General features: G+C 44.9%; 1 long non-coding RNA gene, 3 other non-coding genes and 1 pseudogene across 4 annotated transcripts; 1 reads left to right on the top strand and 4 right to left on the bottom strand.

Moving 5' to 3' along the window:
* Positions 1-3,529: 3,529 nt before the first annotated feature.
* TRNAY-GUA (transfer RNA tyrosine (anticodon GUA)) lies at positions 3,530-3,619 on the bottom strand. Its single transcript is given in 2 exon segments — positions 3,530-3,565; positions 3,583-3,619. It is a non-coding gene; the product is annotated as a tRNA-Tyr (tRNA).
* Positions 3,620-3,937: 318 nt separating this feature from the next.
* On the bottom strand, positions 3,938-4,027 carry TRNAY-GUA (transfer RNA tyrosine (anticodon GUA)). The gene is given in 2 exon segments: positions 3,938-3,973; positions 3,991-4,027. It is a non-coding gene; the product is annotated as a tRNA-Tyr (tRNA).
* A 5,183-nt stretch (positions 4,028-9,210) lies between these two features.
* LOC133237029 (heterogeneous nuclear ribonucleoprotein A3-like) lies at positions 9,211-13,672 on the bottom strand (annotated as a pseudogene).
* On the top strand, positions 9,991-13,214 carry LOC133237036 (uncharacterized). The gene is made up of 2 exons (XR_009733097.1): positions 9,991-11,885; positions 12,190-13,214. It is a non-coding gene; the product is annotated as an uncharacterized LOC133237036 (long non-coding RNA).
* An 867-nt stretch (positions 13,673-14,539) lies between the features above and the next one.
* Positions 14,540-14,630, bottom strand: TRNAY-GUA (transfer RNA tyrosine (anticodon GUA)). Its single transcript is given in 2 exon segments — positions 14,540-14,575; positions 14,594-14,630. It is a non-coding gene; the product is annotated as a tRNA-Tyr (tRNA).
* Positions 14,631-19,240: the final 4,610 nt, after the last annotated feature.

Raw genomic sequence — 19,240 nt, forward strand, 5'->3', positions numbered from 1 at the left:
GCCTTGTGGCTCCTCCGAGTACGGTGGAGTGAGTTTCTGCCAATTTAGTAGATCCACAGAGGAAAATGGTTGGTAATAGTAGGCGCGGGGAGGCTGGTGGTAGTGTCTGTCTGCTCCCTGAACAGGCTGTTGTAGCTCTCTGCGAGGCACTTGTTGCGGGACCCTTTCCCCCGGCTCCTTGGCGGAGCGCAGCCTCGGTCGAATTCCTGTGTCTCCTTCCCCTCTTCCGTCAGTACTCACCGGGAGAGGCGGATACTGCTTAGGAGGTTCGGCTGAGGCTGAGTCCTGTGGACGTTGACTAGAAGTTCCTACCGCCGGGATCGGAGCCTGCCGAGATGGCGGCTGTACGATCTCCGAGGTAGTTGGCGGGGGAGCAGCTGGTGGAGCCCCAGCAGGCCCTGGATCGGTGGTCATTAAGGCGGTCTCCGGTCCTGGTGGAGCATTAGGGGGCCGACGCGTCATCCAGTATGGGGGAGAGGGCAAATAGCTCCCGTCCGGATCCTGCAGAATTTCTCTTTTGTCATCAGTCGATTTTTGTGCCATTAATGTTTTCCCTCTCTCTTTTTGAATGCAGAGTCTTGCCCGAGGGGGAGGATCTCGAGCCAACCACAGCCATGAATCAATATATGGGTATTGATCCGGCTGCTCCGGCGTTCCTGTGACTACTGCAGACTGCTTTTATTGGTTTTAAGTCCATGGTGCCCTCTGGTGGCCATCCTATTCCGGGAGAGGGCCGTTCAACCTCACAGAATACGCGGAGTCGGTTAGGCGTCATGTTCACCCCATAGTCTTCTTCATATCCCTTCTTAAAATGCTTAATCATGCACTCCAATACAGTTGCCTTAGATACACTTCCTCCCATCTCGCTTACTTTCTTGGACCTTCTTCTTCCTTCCCTTTTCGTTCTGTCCACAAGTTCTCGGTAACCTAAGTACTTCTTGATATTTCCACTCAATGAAACAAATTGCCATTCCTCCTCCTTCTTAATTGGGGTGAGGAGAGCCTTCCTGCCAGAAGGGGAATCGGCGAGTCTTCACCTGCAGGTCCGCACAGCCGAACCAGAACACCAAGTGGTCCAAGGTTGTTTCTCCTCTCACTTTGAAAGTCTGTTCTGCCTTGGTGGGCTTGATTGGGTGCGGATGAAAACATAGATGGATTAAATATTCCACGTCCCAGACCGTCTCCGGAAAGGTCAATTTCTATTCACTCGCGTATCTTCCTCCTTTTAGCCTGACAACCCTGAGGGATCAAGAATTCCACAGCAGATGGGACACCTCCTCGGGGAGGGCATAATATACGCACACAAAGACCAAGTTTCTTCCTCCCAAAGCTCTCTTGCAATCGCCTGGTAACAATTTACCCCAAGACGACGAGGACACCACCTCCTTTGTGACTTTGACTGTCAGTGTGTGTCCCCTATTCCCTCCCATGGGGTTGATCAGGCCCCCTCTTCCACCCGGCAGGGTGGGAACCTCCTTACCTGAGCGCCTAACTCCCCTGCCGCAGTCCACTACCCACTAACGTGAAAGATCCCGGCGTGGAGAAGTGGAATCTTTCCAGAAGGGCGAGGCGCCTTCCCCCCTCTAGAAGATCCGAGCCGCGAAGCCTCGGAGTAGCCCCAAATGGGACTTGTCTCTCACAGAGAAGAGTTTCCCGGCCAAAGCACGAAATGTTGTAGCCAAACGCTCCGGGAAGCAAACTCACTCAGAAGGATAGCGTGAATAGTGGACTGCAGTTTATTACACCCGCGGGTCTGAGGCAGAGTTTCCTCTTTAGCCAGGGACCCGACCGATTTTTGTGACAACCTATTATGCCCAAAATGTACGTGCCCAAGCCCACATCCCCAAATTCTTTAAAATCGGCTCTGGACAACGTTAGTAAGAGATACAGTCAGGTTTTAGCCATAAATTCACATTCTAAAGCTAACTGGACATACAGTTTAGCCCCACATCAATAGGTATTATTAAGATTACAGATAGTGACTGATTAGATAGTGGACATTGCTTTCCTTCTGGCTCCGGGAGGTCTAGGTACGGCGTCTGCCTGGTCTGGGTTTTTGTTCGTGCGCTGGTATTTTATCTCCATGGCCTCTCAGATATACAGTCCAAAAGTTCGCCGAGGGTGTAAGATGGAGTTCCTTTTCTTTTAAAAATGGAGTCAGTCCAGTCAGAGCAACCTGCTTCTTTCCTCTTTCACCTCCTTGAGCTGAACAACCGCTAGAACGGACTCGGCCCTGGCAGTTCCCAACTATGGCGAGGTCTTGAACGCGGTCCCTTCATCAAACCAGAGGCCGCTTTCCGGGCTCGCTCCCCTCATCTTGTGGCCGGAGGACTTGTCCGTTTGTGCGCGCTACCCGTGTCCTTAAGGCGCCAAGGTTCCTCCGACCCACATCTGCCTTGGGGTCGACTGCAAGGCGCCGCGCCCTGGAATGCGTACAAATTCTTGGGCCGGCTTCCTGGAAGGGGCTGTGGACGAGTTTGTGGCTCAAGATTTCCCATCCCGGTGGAACCAGGGAGCCAAGAAAGCCAGAGGATGCAAGCAGTAGTAAATCTACCCACAGTTATAATCCGAGATGACAGTCGTTGCTGAACAGGACTCCAAGTATATTTTCTAAAGTTAACTCGCCACGTGCTCTTTGATGGAGTGGTTCTAAAGACTAATAAACTGTGTTTCTCTAGTTCTCATATGCCTGTTTCATTCATTTATGGACGAGAACTTTCTGTTAGTTGCCTCCTACTTTTTTGGAATAGGGAGAGAAACAAACGAGGTTTCGCTTTTAGCTCTTAACACCGAAGTCTTCAAAATACTGAGCCACAAAGAGTGAAATGAGAAAACTTTTGGGGATTGACTACAAGAATGAGGGAGGTGGGTCTTGTGCAAGAGTAGATGATGTCAGTTGCCACTGTGATGGCCACAATGGTAAATTATTCTGTGTTCTTTACCTTGGGTGTATTTGAAATTGTCATTGATAGAACGTTTATTCACATAAGTCTCAACGGAGAGCTTTAAAGGGCCATTGAACCTTTAGGAAAAATGAAAACATTGTGGTAGGGTGACCTACCCCTTTGCCATAAACCCCTTCTCAATTCCTTGAAAAATCAGTTTCTGGAGATTCTTTTAGCAACCCAGATGAAACAAGTATTTTTTGACAGCTTCCTGTGCCTACCTCAGGTTCATTTGTTTGTTTATCTGTCTATTCCTACAAGATCATCGTGTTTAGGCTTGCAATGCTGCTAAGTCAATTCAGTCGTGTCCGACTCTGTGCGACTCCAGAGACGGCAGCCCATCAGGCTCCCCCATCCCTGGGATTCTCCAGGCAAAAACACTGGAGTGGGTTGCCATTTCCTTCTCCAATGCATGAAAGTGAAAAGTGAAAGTGAAGTCGGTCAATCGTGTTCGACCCTCAGCGACCCCATGGACTGCAGCCGTCCAGGCTCCTCTGTCCATGGGATGTTCCAGGCAAGAGTAGTGGAGTGGGGTGCCCTTGCCTTCTCCGTTAGGTTTGCAATGCTTTTCCTAAAATGAGACCTCCTTCGAGCCGGATTCGAACCAGCGACCTAAGGATAACCATCAACCAAGTTCCTACAGTCCTCCGCTCTACCAACTGAGCTATCGAAGGAGCTGTTGAGCAGTTGTCTTAGAATACTTTAAATAATCTTTACCTGAGTATTGTAATTTTGACTGTTTATTTCAAAAACAGAGGCAAACGTGAAAGGTGCTAGAAATATTCTAAAATTAATATGGGTAGTGATTATATAATTGTATTTTAAAAATTAATTCCCTTGAACACTAAAGAGTTTTGCTTTGCTACCCCTGTTCTATCTGCTTTAGCTCCTCCTCTCTCAATCAAAAGTGAGCCATGAGTGATACGGTTTTCCTAAATGGGTAGGACAGAATCTTGTTATCTTGAAGCGGAGTTACTTTTCAAAAAGTGTGCTCCTTCGAGCCGGATTCGAACCAGCGACCTAAGGATGGCCATTAGTCAAATACCTACAGTCCTCCGCTCTACCAACTGAGCTATCGAAGGATCACCTCCGAGAACTTTTTTAGACTCCCTTTTCTAATGTCTATCCAGATGATTTCTGCTTTGATAATACGCATTCATTTTTAAAAGTATAATTCATTTTGAGCAGTCTTTTTAAAGGCTGAATAGGTCCTATGTCATGATCTGGGTAATTGCTTTCACGGATTTAATAAATATCTAAAATCCATTGGGTTGTACATCTAGGACGTTAGGATATTGTTCTATGTATATCTTAAAAGTTCTACCGATATCCCATGTCCTCCTCCCTAAGTATTACATACCTACTAGGGTGAATTTCTTGCATTACGCCCGATTTCCTGCTGTCCCCTCTAATTACCATTTCCTTTTTCTCTAGAAAAAAAAAAGTCTAGATTTGCTCAATAAATGATATAATTACTGAAAACACAATTAGGTTAAAGAGGATCCCTAAGTTGTGAACAGAGAAATATCTGGTGCATTTTCGTATCATTGTGATTCTCTTTCTGAAAATCTAATGGGAAATTGTGTGTGTTCATAGATCTAATGATGAAATATGTGGAGTGTCAATTTTTTTAGTTGAATAAATAATTTGGGTGGTTCATATTATATTGAATGATTACTGTGGTGCAATTAAAGTGAAACCAAAACACCTATGAAATTTAAATGTGAATATAAATAAATGGTTTTTCCAGAGAAAATTGTCAAACATTGAGGTTCAACAGAGATTGCCTTAGACTTGTGCCTAAAGCAGAAATAGACATAAATGGGGAATACACTAAATTATCTGGAGAGAAAAGGCTTTCTTTGGAAATACACTTAAGGAAAATATATTTTATAAATGTCTGTGCTTATTTATACAAATTTATGCAAAACTATACTATTTATACAAAATGATATTATTGAAAAATATTCCCAAATTTTCCTTAAATGGCAGTTGCCAATGCCTTCTATTTAGGAATATTGAGAGCATGTAGTCAATATTGAATTCAGTAATTAAATCCCTTTCCGTGAAAAATTAAGAAAATATCTAGCAACTTGCAATGTTCCTGACCTAATAGAGAATTACCAGCTGGATAGGAGAGATCCTAGAAAGTGAAGTTTCTAATTCATTGTCCAGTGTCCTATCCATGCTTCAAATACAAGGTGGAAAATAGCAGATATGCCAAGTGTGAAAAATTCAGCATGGTGCTGGATTCAATTGCTGCTTCAGAACTGTTGTGTCTTTTGGGATGCAGAAGTTTACTGGGGTGATACTTAGAGGCGCAGGAAGCTCCCAGGAAGAAAACTGAAAAGACAAGTCCACCTTTCCTCTTCCTCCTCCTTGCATTCTCCCGCTAGCTTCCTTTTTGGCAAAGGAAGGGGATGACAGAGGATGAGATGGTTGGATGGCATCACCGACTGGATGGACATGAGTTTGAGTAAGCTCAGGGAGTTGGTGATGGACAGGGAAGCCTGCTGTGCTGCAGTCCTTGGGGTCGCAGAGTCAGACATGACTGAGTGACTGAACTCAATATAAAGCCTAGTAGTAAGTCAGCAGTGTGGTTTATAGAGTCCTACCTCCTTTATCACAAGGCAGATTAAAGGATGCGTGTCTTAGTCTGCACCAGCTGCTATGACAAAATGCCATAGACTGGGTGGTTTAAATAACAGAAATTAATTTTCTCACAGTTCTGGAGGCTGGGATGTCTGAGATCAAGATGACAACCATTCAGTTCCAGGTGAGAGCTCTCTTCCTGATTTGACAGAGAGAACTCTGATGTCTCCCATTATGAGGACAGTAATCCTACAGGATCAGGGCCCCACCCTAACTACTACATTAACCATAATCACTTTCTAATTCCAAATACAGTCACATTTGGATGTGGGAAGAACACAGTTCAGTCCAGAGCAGTGAGTTTAGAGTTCAGTCAATAGTTTAACAACTGGTAAAATGTCCGTGTGAATTTTATGACAGTATTCTTGATCTTCATTTTACTTCTAATGGAAGCTAAGAGGTTCAAAATTTAATACCTAATTCAATGCTATTGGAAACTAGAACTCCTAGCTCATGGTTGAAATCCCGAAGTTGGTCCCAGTTCATAATCAGTCATCCCAAAGCTCAATCCATGGATCTGAATTGTGGAATTAGGCCACTTTTTTCTTTTTTTCATTCCAGTTCCATATTTGCATCTCTAATATAATCATGGAAAATAAATGTTAAAAAAAAAATGAGTGGAGGACAAACTGGCTTTTGTACCTGGGTAAATTCTATCCAAGGAAGAGTAAAGTGAGAACATGTAGATGGAGAGAAGGTAAGGCTGACCTTGAGCTGAATTTTGAGATAAATGGTGGGTTTCTACATACACTTGGAATATCTGAGTTTTGAACTCTTTTGTCTCAAATGGAGTGGGTGCAGGAAGGTGGAGGACTTTTTCCCACAGAAAGTTATTCACTTTTTTTTTTTTTTTAATCTGCCTTGATTGCACTGAAATAGAAAAGAGAAGCGCAAGCATTTAAGAGGATTAAGAGGGTTCTGGAAAGGCCTGCACAGCATGCCTACACAGCATAGGAACATAGAGTCACTTTCTTGAGTAAAATGCTCCATCTTCTCCATTTCAATTTTATCACTTTGCCCCAGTTTCATTGAGACTAGAAAATAAAACTAAACAATAAGAACAAAAAGTTTCTAATGATGGAATTTCAGACAAAGAAGTAGTTGATATTTAGATGTTGGAGAAGGACCTTCAAATGACTTTACTGCAAGTGATGGTCCTCGAAATGCCCAAGAGTTCTCTCTTCAGAACTAACTCTGTACAGTACCTAGCACCTAAAACAGTGCTTGGTACCTGGTACTCCGCAGGCCCAGAATAAAAAGTGGCACCTACTACTTTTGTTTTTGTTTTGCAGAGAATCCAGATCTAAGCATGTAACCATGATTATATTCTCTTCTCCTATTAATATTTACCCTTAGAAAAATAACTTGTACACCCTTGATCGAAATCGGGACTACGAAGTCAGAATGAAGGGAGGAATTTACTGGGACGCACATCCCCTCGTGACCTTGTGTCCACCGACGGAAATTTTTTTTTAAGCCAGACAGAAAGCAGATCTTAGGGGACATTTGTCCGAACTCTGGAGAATCTGTTTCTGGGGCTAGCTGAGTCAACTGGTGGAAAACTTAGGAATGAGGGAATTGTCAGGAACTATTGGGATGGCCAAAAGCCGAGTCTCATTGGTCGAGAAACTTGAATTGCCCTTCTGGATACACCTGCAATTTCCTTTCTGTCCCCGGTTTCCGTAGATGTGAGTCAAGTGTGAAACTCTTGCGCAATATTGAATACAGGTACAAATCGCACTGGCCACAAGTTCTGAATTACTTTCAGATTTAAAGTGAGAAAGGAAGACAGGTTTACCTATCTACGTGGGGAATTAGCTCAAATGGTAGAGCGCTCGCTTAGCATGTGAGAGGTAGCGGGATCGATGCCCGCATTCTCCAGCTTTATGTTCCACTTACGCTTTGGCCTTTATTCCCATGCTTCTATAAATAATAAACACTTTGCTTAAACATTACCACTTAAAGACGCAATTCAGTAATATTGATGACCTCACCTTTGTCTTCAATGATAAGGTAGGCAAGTTTGGATGCTTTGGGTTTTCTCTCCGTTTTTGAAGACTGTCTCTACCAGGTGAATTTACACATCTACCTTCCAGTTATTTATACGTTAATGTTACATTTTTATTCTCAGAATCAATTTCCCACATGTCTGATCTCTTGAAGGTAACGTGAAATTCTTACAACTGAAACAAATGATTTCCACCTTTTTTTAAAACTTGGGAGATAATTGCTTTATGTACTTCTTAATACGATTGTGACGAGCTAAAGAATATGTAGGTATGTTTGAGGTTTTTTTTTTTTTTTTTTTTTTTACATTCACTCTTCCTCTTCTGAAGTCATCTGGCTGTTTCTACAGAGATGGTGGGGCTGCTGCTGGCACTAATACTGGAAATCTTGAGGAATATGGCCTGATTATGGGAGGGAAGGGCTTCCAGGTGGCGCTAGTGGTAAAGAACCTACCTGCCAGTCCAGGAGACTAAGAGACGCCTGTTCGATCCCTGGGTTGGGAAGATCCCCTGGAGGCGAGCACGCCACCCACTCACCTATTCTTGCCTGGAGAATCCCCTGGACAGAAGAGCCTAGAGAGCTACAGTCCATAGGGTTGCAAAGAGTTGGACACGATTGAAGCGAGTAAGCGGGCAAGCACAGCATGGGAGAGAAATCGCAGTGGAGAACTTGTTTGAATTGGAAGCTCTGGTGAGAGCTCGGTGAGAAAATCCAGGACAATCTAATAAGCTGTGCATCCAAGGCCCATGCTATCTTTGAAAAGAAAATTGGACCATTTTTCTTGTTTACTCTTTTGCCCTCAATTTGCTTTCAAAGAGCAAGGATACTACCAGTTCTAGCCGTTAATACTGGTAGTTGCCAATGTGTTATAGGCAGTGTCTCTCAAACCTAGTTCATTAAGCCTGGACTTCTGTGTCCTACATTAACTCTCTAGGTGGTTCACTCACCAAAGTTTGAGAATTGCTTACTTAAAGAATAAAAGTTCTGAAGCATGGGAAGGAACATGCAAAAGTGTCAGGCACAAAACCCTCAGACAACTCTTCCTTACTTAATATCTTTTATAGTTGGGAACTCTTCCGTAGGTATTCGGAATCACATTTTTCAGACGGGGTAGAAGTGTGGTTAACATATTTTAATGAAATTGGCATAAAATTAACAATTATTTTCTATTGTTAACCCTTGTCTATTAATTTTCTAAAAACTTCTATTCTGCAGTGGTTCTCAAATCGTGCAATACGTTCAAATTATCTGGGAGATTTTATTTTATTTTTTATTTTTGAAAAGTTAAAAATTCCTTAACTTTTTATTCCTGGTACCACTACCACAATTTACAGGGCAATATACCTGATGTAATGAAAAGAAAAAGAAAAAGACAAAGCTACAACAGATAAAAGACCTCAGAAATGTACATCTAATTGACACTACATTGCATTAATCAAAGCTGCACTTTTTGCAAACTGTGGCTATGACAGTCCTGAACAAGAAGGGTTTCCTGTTTAAGCTACAGTAACTTTTCTGACTATGGATCATCGTTCCTTCTGTGGCAGATTTTTACAGTTCCTCTAACGCATTTGGGACGACTGTCTCAAAGTAACCTGCAGCTTTCCTGACAACTCCTCGCTCTCTCTCCTGCTAAGAACTGTAGCCCTTTTCTTCTGAGTTTTTAGAACCTTCTGCTACCATATCCACCACTTCCACCACCAGATCCATAACCACCACCATAGGGACTGCCCAAACTTCTTCCACCAAAACTACCCCCTTTCATGGGTCCCTAATTTGACTGCTGTTGTCCACTATAATTTCCAAAATCATTATAGTTTCCACCACCACCATAGTTACCTCCAAAATTTCCTCCTTCATTGTAACCATCATATCCTCCACCACTGCCACCATATCCACCACCTTGGTTTCCATATCCTCCTGGTCCACCACCACCGTAACCTCCTCTACTACTATAACCAGGACCACCGCCATAATTGCCACCATCCCCTCTAAATCCATTATATCCACCATTGCCTCCTCCATAGCTCCCTCTGCTGCCACCACCTCCACCACCATAGCCGCCTCTTCCACCAAAGTTTCCACCACAGCCAAAGTTACCTCCACCACCTCCAAAGTTTCCTCCATGACCCATAAAGTTGCCAGATCCACCTCCACAACTTCTTTGTGATCCAGTAGATTGCATCTCTTGTTTAGAAAGGGCCTTTTTCACTTCACAATTATGCCCATTAATAGTGTGGTATTTCTGAACAACAATTATATCAACTGTATCATGATCATCAAAAGTTACAAAAGCAAATCCTCTCTTTTTCCCACTCTGCCTGTTTTCCATAACTTCTATGGTTTCAATCTTGCCATACTTTTCAAAGTAGTCTCTCAGGCAGGCGGAGAAGGCGGTGCCCACGAGGCGTCTTCGACTTCCCCGCCCTCCACTCCCGGCGTGGGCCTTTGGCCTCGTAAAGTTCATTTGGAAATACTGCACCCGGAAGCCGCCCCTTCCCCTCGAACACCAGCGCCAGAGCTGCGCCCTCCGCTTGAGGTTGCCCCAAGATCGGCGGCCCCCACGCCTGTGACGCGGGAACCCTTTTCCTTGACCGCAGGACCCGCGCTGCCTCTCAGGTAAGGGTCCTCCCTGCCCAGGTTCCCGTCTTGGAGGTCGGGAGGAAGGCATCTCGTGTCCGCATTTCACCCACGCAAGTTAACAGAAAAACCGACTTCAGCCTTCCTGCAAGTAAACACCAAGGTGGCGCTCGGCTGTTAAAATAGTGTTCCAGCCTCGTTCCACCTTCACAACACTGCGAGGAAGATCCTTTCATTTTATGCGTATTTCTACAGCTTGGAGAAGCCTGCTTCCGCACGCTCGCAGAGCCGGGAAGCCAAGGATCAGGTTGTGAACCGCGGGGGGCGGGGCGGAGGCGGGAGGCGGCGGGTGCGCTCAGGGGACGGCGTCCTGCCCGGAACACGTGCACAGATAGGAGCGTCGATTCTTCCGTGGACTCTGATGATGCAAGGAAACCCCTATTCTCCAATTACAGGTGTCCCAGGGCTCCCATCACTCACTCACCCACCTGCACCTACACCCACACTGAACCAGAGCACTAAAATACAAGGAAACTTTTATTTTCAGTTTTCATCAAGAAATCTGCTGTTTTTTGCTTTTTTTTTTTTATGCTTTTGGTTCTTTTCCTTTTTTTTTTTTTTTTTCCACTTTATTTCATTCTAGCCACTCAGGGGCTGGAGCCGCTGGGTTCCTGGTATTAAAAAGATGCCAACAGAGGTAGCTGTGTCTCGCCCAGGGGCCTGGCCCACTGTGAATACCCCCCAAAAAGGAGAAAAGAAAACACAAAATCAACCAACAAAATAAAACGGAAGGAGGAAGAAACTCAGATCATTTTCTTCAAGCCTGGCGGGAACCCACAACAGTTCGTGTTGTAACAGACAGTGTTACAGTGGGGAGAAGCCAGGGCCCAGAAGGCCAGCCCGCCAGCTCCCTGCAGATGGCGCCGGCGCTACTGCTGCAGTCTCTCCAGCAGGAAGGGCACCACTGCCCCTCACTCCCTCCCCTCCCCTAGTGCTCGGGGGGGCTGTTCCTCTACAACTTAGAAGATGGGGCAGAAGGAAGGAGAGGGTCTCTCGGGCGCCCAGGGGAGAATCTGGGCAAGGGAAAGTGAGGAAGGTCACTGCTCAGCGGTGGAGGTGGTATTTTCCATCTGGGTCTTCACTGCTGCTGGGCTACCTATAGGAAGACAAGGCCAAGGGAGTCAGAGTTCCAAGACCACAGCAACCCACCAGATCCCAAGAGAACTCACTGGTAAGCCCACCCCGCTGCCCAGCCTGTAAAGCTAGGGACAAACAGCAAAGTTTCCAACTTCTGGAATGGCTCTGTTCAACAGCTGGCCAGAGGAAAATGGTCCTATACCTGCTGTGGAGGTGGTTCAGGCGCCCGGTTTGCCAGGCGACTGAGAATATTACGCTCTGACATCTGTAGCCTCACAGCAACTGGGGGGATTCGGGCAATAGTGGCTGGGAGTCGAGTCACATCGGCTTTCATGTCACTCAGCAGTTCTTCTAGCTGTTTCAGAACTGCATGGGGAGAAAAAGAGGCGGTGAGCCGTGGTGGTCAAGACCCAGGTCTGTCCTCCCATATGGGGACCATCCCTTCCCCCTAGAACTTCTCAGCTACCGAAACTGATGTGCTGGAATACTGTCATTTGTCACTGAGTCACCTGACCTGGCTCCACCACGTATTTCTTATTCCTCATGTTCCAGTTCCAGCTGCCCGTGAGTCTATGATTTTAAAGTCACCTGTTCCTTGATCCCTATTGTCTTATTTCCTCCACTTCTTGAATAGTTATTCCGTTTCCTTTTCTCATCTTTCCTCTCTTCTTTTGGAGCTCTCCCTTCTTCCTACATACCAGCCTTCTTTCTGTCCTTTCACCCTCCACCCCCCTCACAGTGTCTTAACTTTAATCAGAAACTGAATGTTGAAAGGGGTCTAGAACTTGACAGGATATTAAATCACCTAAAATTACCTCTAAACTACCACAGATGAAACTATGTTATTCTGCTTTGTTTCCACCTCCAGGAACTATATTCAAGTTAAGAGGCAAAGAACTACTGTCCTTGATTGCCTTTAAGATGTCAGCTGCCTGAGGAGGAAGGCGAGGATACCGCGCATACCCTAAGCTCCCAGACAAAGGGGCTGGATAAAGGCTGAGGCAGGAGGAGTAACTGTGTACTGGGGAGGGGCAGAGAAGGAAGAGGCCAGGTTGGCAGGAGGCAGGGGAGCCACTGGCTACCTTTGTGCAGGACTGCGTTAGCTGGCTTGTTTCCTGCCATGGACTCCTTGGACAGGTGCTGATGACTCTCTGCCAGACACTCCACCTCAGCAAAGCGGGTGTTTAGGGCCATGGAAGGGTAAGAAGGGTCCTCTGACATGTTGAGGTAAGCTGCCCGACGCAGCTGCTCCTCAATCACCAGGGCTTGTTCTAAGAGCTGGACAAGAGACAAAGAGGAGACGGCAATCAGACTGATGCTCACTCCGCTTGCTTCTGACAGGCCTCTCAGAACCTGTAAAGAACCTCACAGATGGATGCTTCCTCCCCCTCATCTGGCAGTCCAACATTATACTACAGCCTTTTTTACCCCTCTTTGGAGGTCTGTGTTTTTAAAAGTTCTTCACCCTTTACTGATTCACCCTTATACAAAAATGATATTCAATTTAGAACATAATGTATAAAGAATTCAAATCACAATTCCACCTCCAAAAGATAACGTTAAAGGTTTTTCATTACATATGTTTTTTACAAAATTAGATTCTATATACGTATTTATATTGCTTTCACTCAAAGTTACATAGTTAAGTGAAGTCACTCAGTCGTGTCTGACTCTTTGTGACCCCATGGACTGTAGCCTACCAGGCTCCTCCGTCCATGGGATATTCCAGGCAAGGGTACTGGAGTGGGGTGCCATTTCCTTCTCCAGAGGATCTTCCCAACCCAGGGATCAAACCTGAGTCTCCCACATTGCAGGCAGACGCTTTACTGTCTAAGCTACCAGGGAAGACAAGTCTTACATGGTAAAACTCTATAAATAAAATATGACTTTAAACAGTAAAAAAACAAACAAACAAACAAAGTAGTCTCTCAAATTATATTCTTCTATATCTTCTTTAATATCACCAACAAAAATTTTCTTCACTCTTAGATGGGCACCAGGCTTTACAGAATCCTCTCTAGAAACAGCTCTCTTTGGTTCCACTACACGCCCATCAAGCTTGTGCGGTCGAGCACACATTGCTGCATCCACTTCTTCAACACAAGAGTAAGTCACAAAACCAAAGCCCCTGGAACGTTTTGTTTGAGGGTCTCTCATCACCACACAATCTGTAAGTGTGCCCCATTTCTCAAAATGTTCTCTTAAGCTATCATCTGTAGTTTCAAAGCTCAGACCACCAATAAAGAGCTTTCTCAACTGCTCTGGTTCCTTGGGATCATGATCCTCCATTTTGAGACCGGACTCGCCTCTTCCAACTCGAGTTCAATATGGGACCGAGAGCTACCTGGGAGCTTTTAAAACTACCGATGTCTAGGTCCCACCGCCAAAGTAGCGCAAGTATAGGCGCTTTGTAAAATATTCGCAGGTGATTCTGACATCCACCCACGTTTCCCAGCCAGTAATGAGAATCACCTTTCTTTGCATAACTAAACCTAGAAGGGGAGGTAGAATTTCATCCCTCCTCCAGGGGTTGTAGGTGGCTGCCAGTAGTAGAGCATCCACCGGGAAAGAACAGAGCAAGTCCCGGAAGTTGGTGATGGACAGGGAAGCCTGGCTTGCCGCAGTCCAAGGGGTCGCAGAGTTAGACACGACTGAGCGATTGAACTGAGTACACCAGGGGGCGCTCGTGCTCCACCAGTTACTAACAATTGGTGAGCGTTGTTCCAGCAGGCCGCCCCCTCCCCCTCCCGGGTTCTTCCCGCCCGGGTCTTCTGATCCCCAGGGGTGTGGCGAAGACTTGTCCCTTGATTCCTTGATTCCTGGGTCGGGAAGACCCCCTGGAGAAGGAAATGGCAACCCATTCCAGCATTCTTGTCTAGGAAATCCCGTGGACAGAGGAGCCTGGCAGTCCACAGTCCCTGGGGTCGCAAAAGAGTAGGACGTGACTTAGCGACTAGATCACCACCACCTTTGCTGAAAACGGGCCCAACTCTGATCCCCTGGTCGGGGTTCCGGACTTCTCTGCGGCACCGGCCCTTAATGAATTATGGTGCTGAAGTGCGATCGTGCGTGTTAGAAGTTGTTACGGAAAACAATAGTTTAAAGAAACATATTCCCTGCACACAGTTGAGTCTTCAACAGATGCACAACAAGTATTTACGTAAGTGACAAAGGCCTTAAGGTGGGCGATTTAATTTAAAACCACACAAAACATGAACTCCTTCGAGCCGGATTCGAACCAGCGACCTAAGGATGCCTATGACGTTTACACACTACAGTCCTCCGCTCTACCAACTGAGCTATCGAAGGAATTACGTTTCGAAGTTGACCTGGAGAGGATGCCATCGCTGCATAAGGCTGGGAGACCATTGGTGCTTGTCGTTTTGTTCACCCATGCTGTTGATAAATACGCTCTGGTGGCCTCCACGTTTTCTTTCTTTTTTAAAATAATCTAGACTTAGCAGCAGCAGTAGCAGCAGCAGTACTCCTTCACAGGGCGACTGCCCTGGGCCAAGGTGAAAACGGTAGCACCCACTGGTTTGCAAAAAGAAAATAAAACAATGAGGCATGAGGAACTAACAAAAATTTAGCAACAGATTGTCTTTTACTGTGATGAATGAATTTAAATAACCAGTCTTAGAATTTTAAGTACTTTAATCTGCAATTTTAACAGATAATTAATAGGAGGAGGAGGAAGAAAACAAGTACCGAGTTAAACTCTTCAAACCATACTAAGACTTCTTTAATTGACATTAGTCCCTGTAGATAGATCAGACTATCATACTAATTCTAAACTCAGAAAATAATCTGTCCATGGGGAGCTAAAATAATATTTTAAAGCTAACTCAAGGTAGAAAGTACTGTCATTCAAATACTAGTTAATTTTGCAAAGTGTGAGCCTAGTCTAATTTTCTGTGACAGTCTAAACCTCAAAATGGTTATTATTCTCTCCTAAATGAAATCCACTTGAGGTGGGAACCGACAAGAGAAATCTGCTTTGGTCTCTACGTTCCACTAAAGATCATTACATTGTCATACTGTTAGGGGAAGCACACTAATTAAAACCGCCCACCCTGGCCAGGCACCATAGTAACTATTTGCATGAGTTGTTTTATGACAGGAGGTTCTGGTAAAGAACACAACTAATAAGCCTCCACCAACCGGAAGAGTTCGGGAAAGGTCAAAAGGAGACACCACATATCCGACCACCTCACGGAACCCTCCTCTCTGGCTTGCTGAACAAGGTGTGCACCACTAGGAAGGACTCTGAGACAACCCGGAAAATAATCCCATCACCATAAAACCCGAGACTGCAAGCCATGTGACAGAGCAGTTCTCCTGGGTTCCCTTACCCTCCTGCTCTGTGCCCGGGCGCCCTTTCCCAATAAAATCTCTTGCTTTGTCAGCAATGTGTCTCCTCGGACAATTCATTTCCAAGTGTTAGACAAGAGCCCAATTTCAAGCCCTGGAAGGGATCCCCCTTCCTGCAACAATACGGTGGAGCCATACACATTGGACAAACGAACCCCTTGGGCAAATAGAACACTGAGACTAGCGTTCACTCTTCCATGGCACAAATATTTGCTTTTTGTCTGTTTCTGAATAGGTGTTGCTGCTGCTGCTGCTGCTAAGTCGCTTCAGTCGTGTCCGACTCTTTCTCCAGGCAAGAACACTGGAGTAGGTTGCCATTGCCTTCTCCATTGTGTTAAAGTGAAAAGTGAAAGTGAAGTCGCTCAGTCGCGTCCGACTCGTAGCGACCCCATGGACTGCAGCCTACCAGGCTCCTCCATCCATGGGATTTTAGGGAAATTTAAATAGAGGCAGTCTTACTCAAGCTTCAGAAGCAGGATAGCAGGCCTCTGAACAGTTTCTAACCTGCCTGGACTTTGCCAGGATTCCGAGCCTGCCTGCAAGCATAGCAAGTCAGGCAGCACTTTAGATAAGAAAGGGAGCAGGTCTTGAAATGCTTGAGCTCCTGGAGGTCTGGCCAACCGCGCATGGGGTTTAACCTTTGACTGGCAAGATAAAACAAAAAGCATTGTAATAATGTAAAAGTAAAACCAGAGCTGCTCTTTTTGCAGCCTGGGATTACAAGTTCAGTTCAGTTCTGTCGCTCAGTCGTGTCCGACTCTTTGCGACCCCACGGACTGCAGCCGGAAGACCCCGGAAGCCGGAAGACACCAGGCTTGCCTGTCCATCACCAACTCCCAGAGCTTGCTCAAACTCATGTCCATCGAATAGGTGATGCCATCCAACCATCTCATCTTCTGTTGTCCCCTTTTCCTCCCGCCTTCTATCTTTCCCAGCATCAGGGTCTTCTACAAATGTTAGGTAGTTAGAATAGGAAAAAGGAGTCCAAAATGATGGTGGCTAGAAGACAAAGGAAAAAGCCTGCGAAAATGAAACAAAAGAAAATCTGTGGACCGGAGTGAGAACCTCTGGTGAAACAAACAGCCCTCTTGGCTAGCCCAGTTTACACAGGGCAGGCTCAGGGGGAAGGAGACAAAAAACTTATAACAAGAGGAAGCCAAGACGCATTGAGGTCTCTCCTTCGGGGTAGGCCCGCTGTCACCACTCGAGAGTGTATTATAATTTGCTCCCAGAATAAAACTTAGTTGTAACTGAGCTGAAACACTGGTCCACCCTGTCAAATCTTTGTTGTCTGCTAGACAGAACCGAGGAAATTACACACTACCCTGACACAATAAGTCAGTTCTTCGCATCAGGTGGCCAAAGTATTGGAGCTTCAACTTCAGCATCAGTCCTTTCAATGAATATTCAGGACTGATTTCTTTTAGGATGGATTGGTTGTTTCTCCTTGCTGTCCAAGGGACTCTCAAGAGTCTTCTCCAACACCATAGTTCAAAAGCATCAATTCTTCCGTGCTCAGCTTTCTTTATGGTCCAGCTCTCACATCGATACATGACTACTGGAAAAACCATGGCTTTGACTAGATGGACCTTTGTTGGCAAGTGGGAGCCTCCAGAGCTGCTATTTGAAGTCTCACGGGTGAGATGGATGCATCACCTGGGACCCTTTCCCAACTGGACTCCAGATTGCTGTCATTTGGGACTGCCCAGTGCTGTCCAAGTGTGAATGTAGGTCGTCCCCTTTTGATGATATATATGCTGTTACTTCTCTCTGTTGTTTCTATGTCTTTTAAGAATTAAGTCAAATAATCTCTGTTATAAATTCAAATTGTTTATTTGTGTGTAACAAATGGTTTGTTTTGTTAACGGATCCTTCTAACCTAAAGCGAAAGTAAAACTTTCCACAAAACATTTAAAGGCAAGTTGCTAATCACTTAATCTGGTCATTTACCCCCTCAAGTCTTTATAAAACTGAAACATCTGTTTTGAGAGGGGCTAGTCTGAATGGTTTAAATATGAAATTTTATCTCTTCCCCAACCCCAACTGACTGAATAAGTTATCCTATTTTATAGATATACTTAATACTATCCATTTTGTAAAAGTATATGCAAAAAGTATCCATCCTGCCTTCCTTTTCTACCACTCCATATTACAATACAGAAGATTCAGGCGGTTAAGACAGGTCTTAAGGAGCTTTCAGGAAAGAACAAATAGCAGATTTGAGAGATTCTGAGAAGTGTGTGTACGTATGTGAATAACTTGAATTTTTGTAGGTCAAGAATCACATCTGGTTCTTCCATATGTCGACTTAGAAAAAATGCACATGAGAGTTGTTTTATTTGGCTCAAAAAGAGGACTGCAGCCGGAGATAGCTCTGAGAAACTGCTCCAAAGAGGTAGGGGAGGTCAGTATATATATGATTTTGGTAATGGGGAAGTGCATGCAATCAAGCTTAGATTCTCTTTTTACAGAAAGTTTCTGTTAGTCTTGTGAAGCTTCTATTAGTCATGAAGAGCAGTCATCACCGTGAAGGATTTTAGTGCTGTTCTAGATTTGAAGAGATACTAGAATTGGGTTCATAAAATCACCTCCTGATAATATCTAACTGTTGGAAGACCTGTCCTACCAGTTTTCCTGGAGCACAGACTGCCTCATTTCTGCACTCCACCCTGAACTCCTTTCAGGGGGTGTTGAAGGTCAGCAGCTGCAGCAGCACATGATTTAATCCTTGTAGAGTTAGACAGCAAGCACCCATGGCAAGTGCCAATTTGTAATTGAGACATATGTTACCGAGTCCGAACTCGCTCTACTCCCTGCACAAGAGACCAATTAACTGAGAGACGATGTGTTGAGGCAAAGAATGGGACTTTATTCTGAAAGCTAGCTGACGGAGAAGGTGGCACATTAGTACTTCAAAAGAACCATCTTATCTGGGTCTGAATGCCACATTCTTTTCTAGAACAGAGATGGGGGATGTTGAGGAAGTAAAGTAAAAGGGCCATCAGTCTTGCAAAACATCTCCAGGAATGGCCACCTTGTGGAAGGGATGTGTTCATTTCTTCTTTCTTGCAGCCATTCACAAGTAGGCAGCGTCAGATTATTTCTCTGTGAGCTGAATAAAGGCACCTGAGTTTGACAGTCAAACACAGGGGCAGTGTTCTCTGAGGCAGACCATTAGATATGATTATAATAACAAAAGCAACACAAAGCAAGTCAAAGAAACAGTTTCAAAAAGAGTCAGAACTGGCTCTTCCCTGCAACAAACCTAGCCTTCTTTTCGATATATTTACACAGTAAAGTATAACAATGTGAAAGTGTTAAGAAGCAGGAAAGTTTTGGAGTTCCTTTCTTTTTCGTCTTCATAAGTATTCTTAGATGCAGGTGGGAGACAAATTTTGAATGTTACCATAACCGGAAAGAACAAATCTGACTCCGTTTTAAACATATTTCTTTTACTTTAACCTTTGAGCCCACATTCCTCAGTGGTAAAGAATCCACCCGCCAAACCAGGAGACCGCAGGTTCAATCCCTGGATGGCGAGGATGCCC

Source organism: Bos javanicus, chromosome 23 (genome assembly GCF_032452875.1).
Source record: "Bos javanicus breed banteng chromosome 23, ARS-OSU_banteng_1.0, whole genome shotgun sequence".
NCBI lineage: Eukaryota > Metazoa > Chordata > Mammalia > Artiodactyla > Bovidae > Bos > Bos javanicus.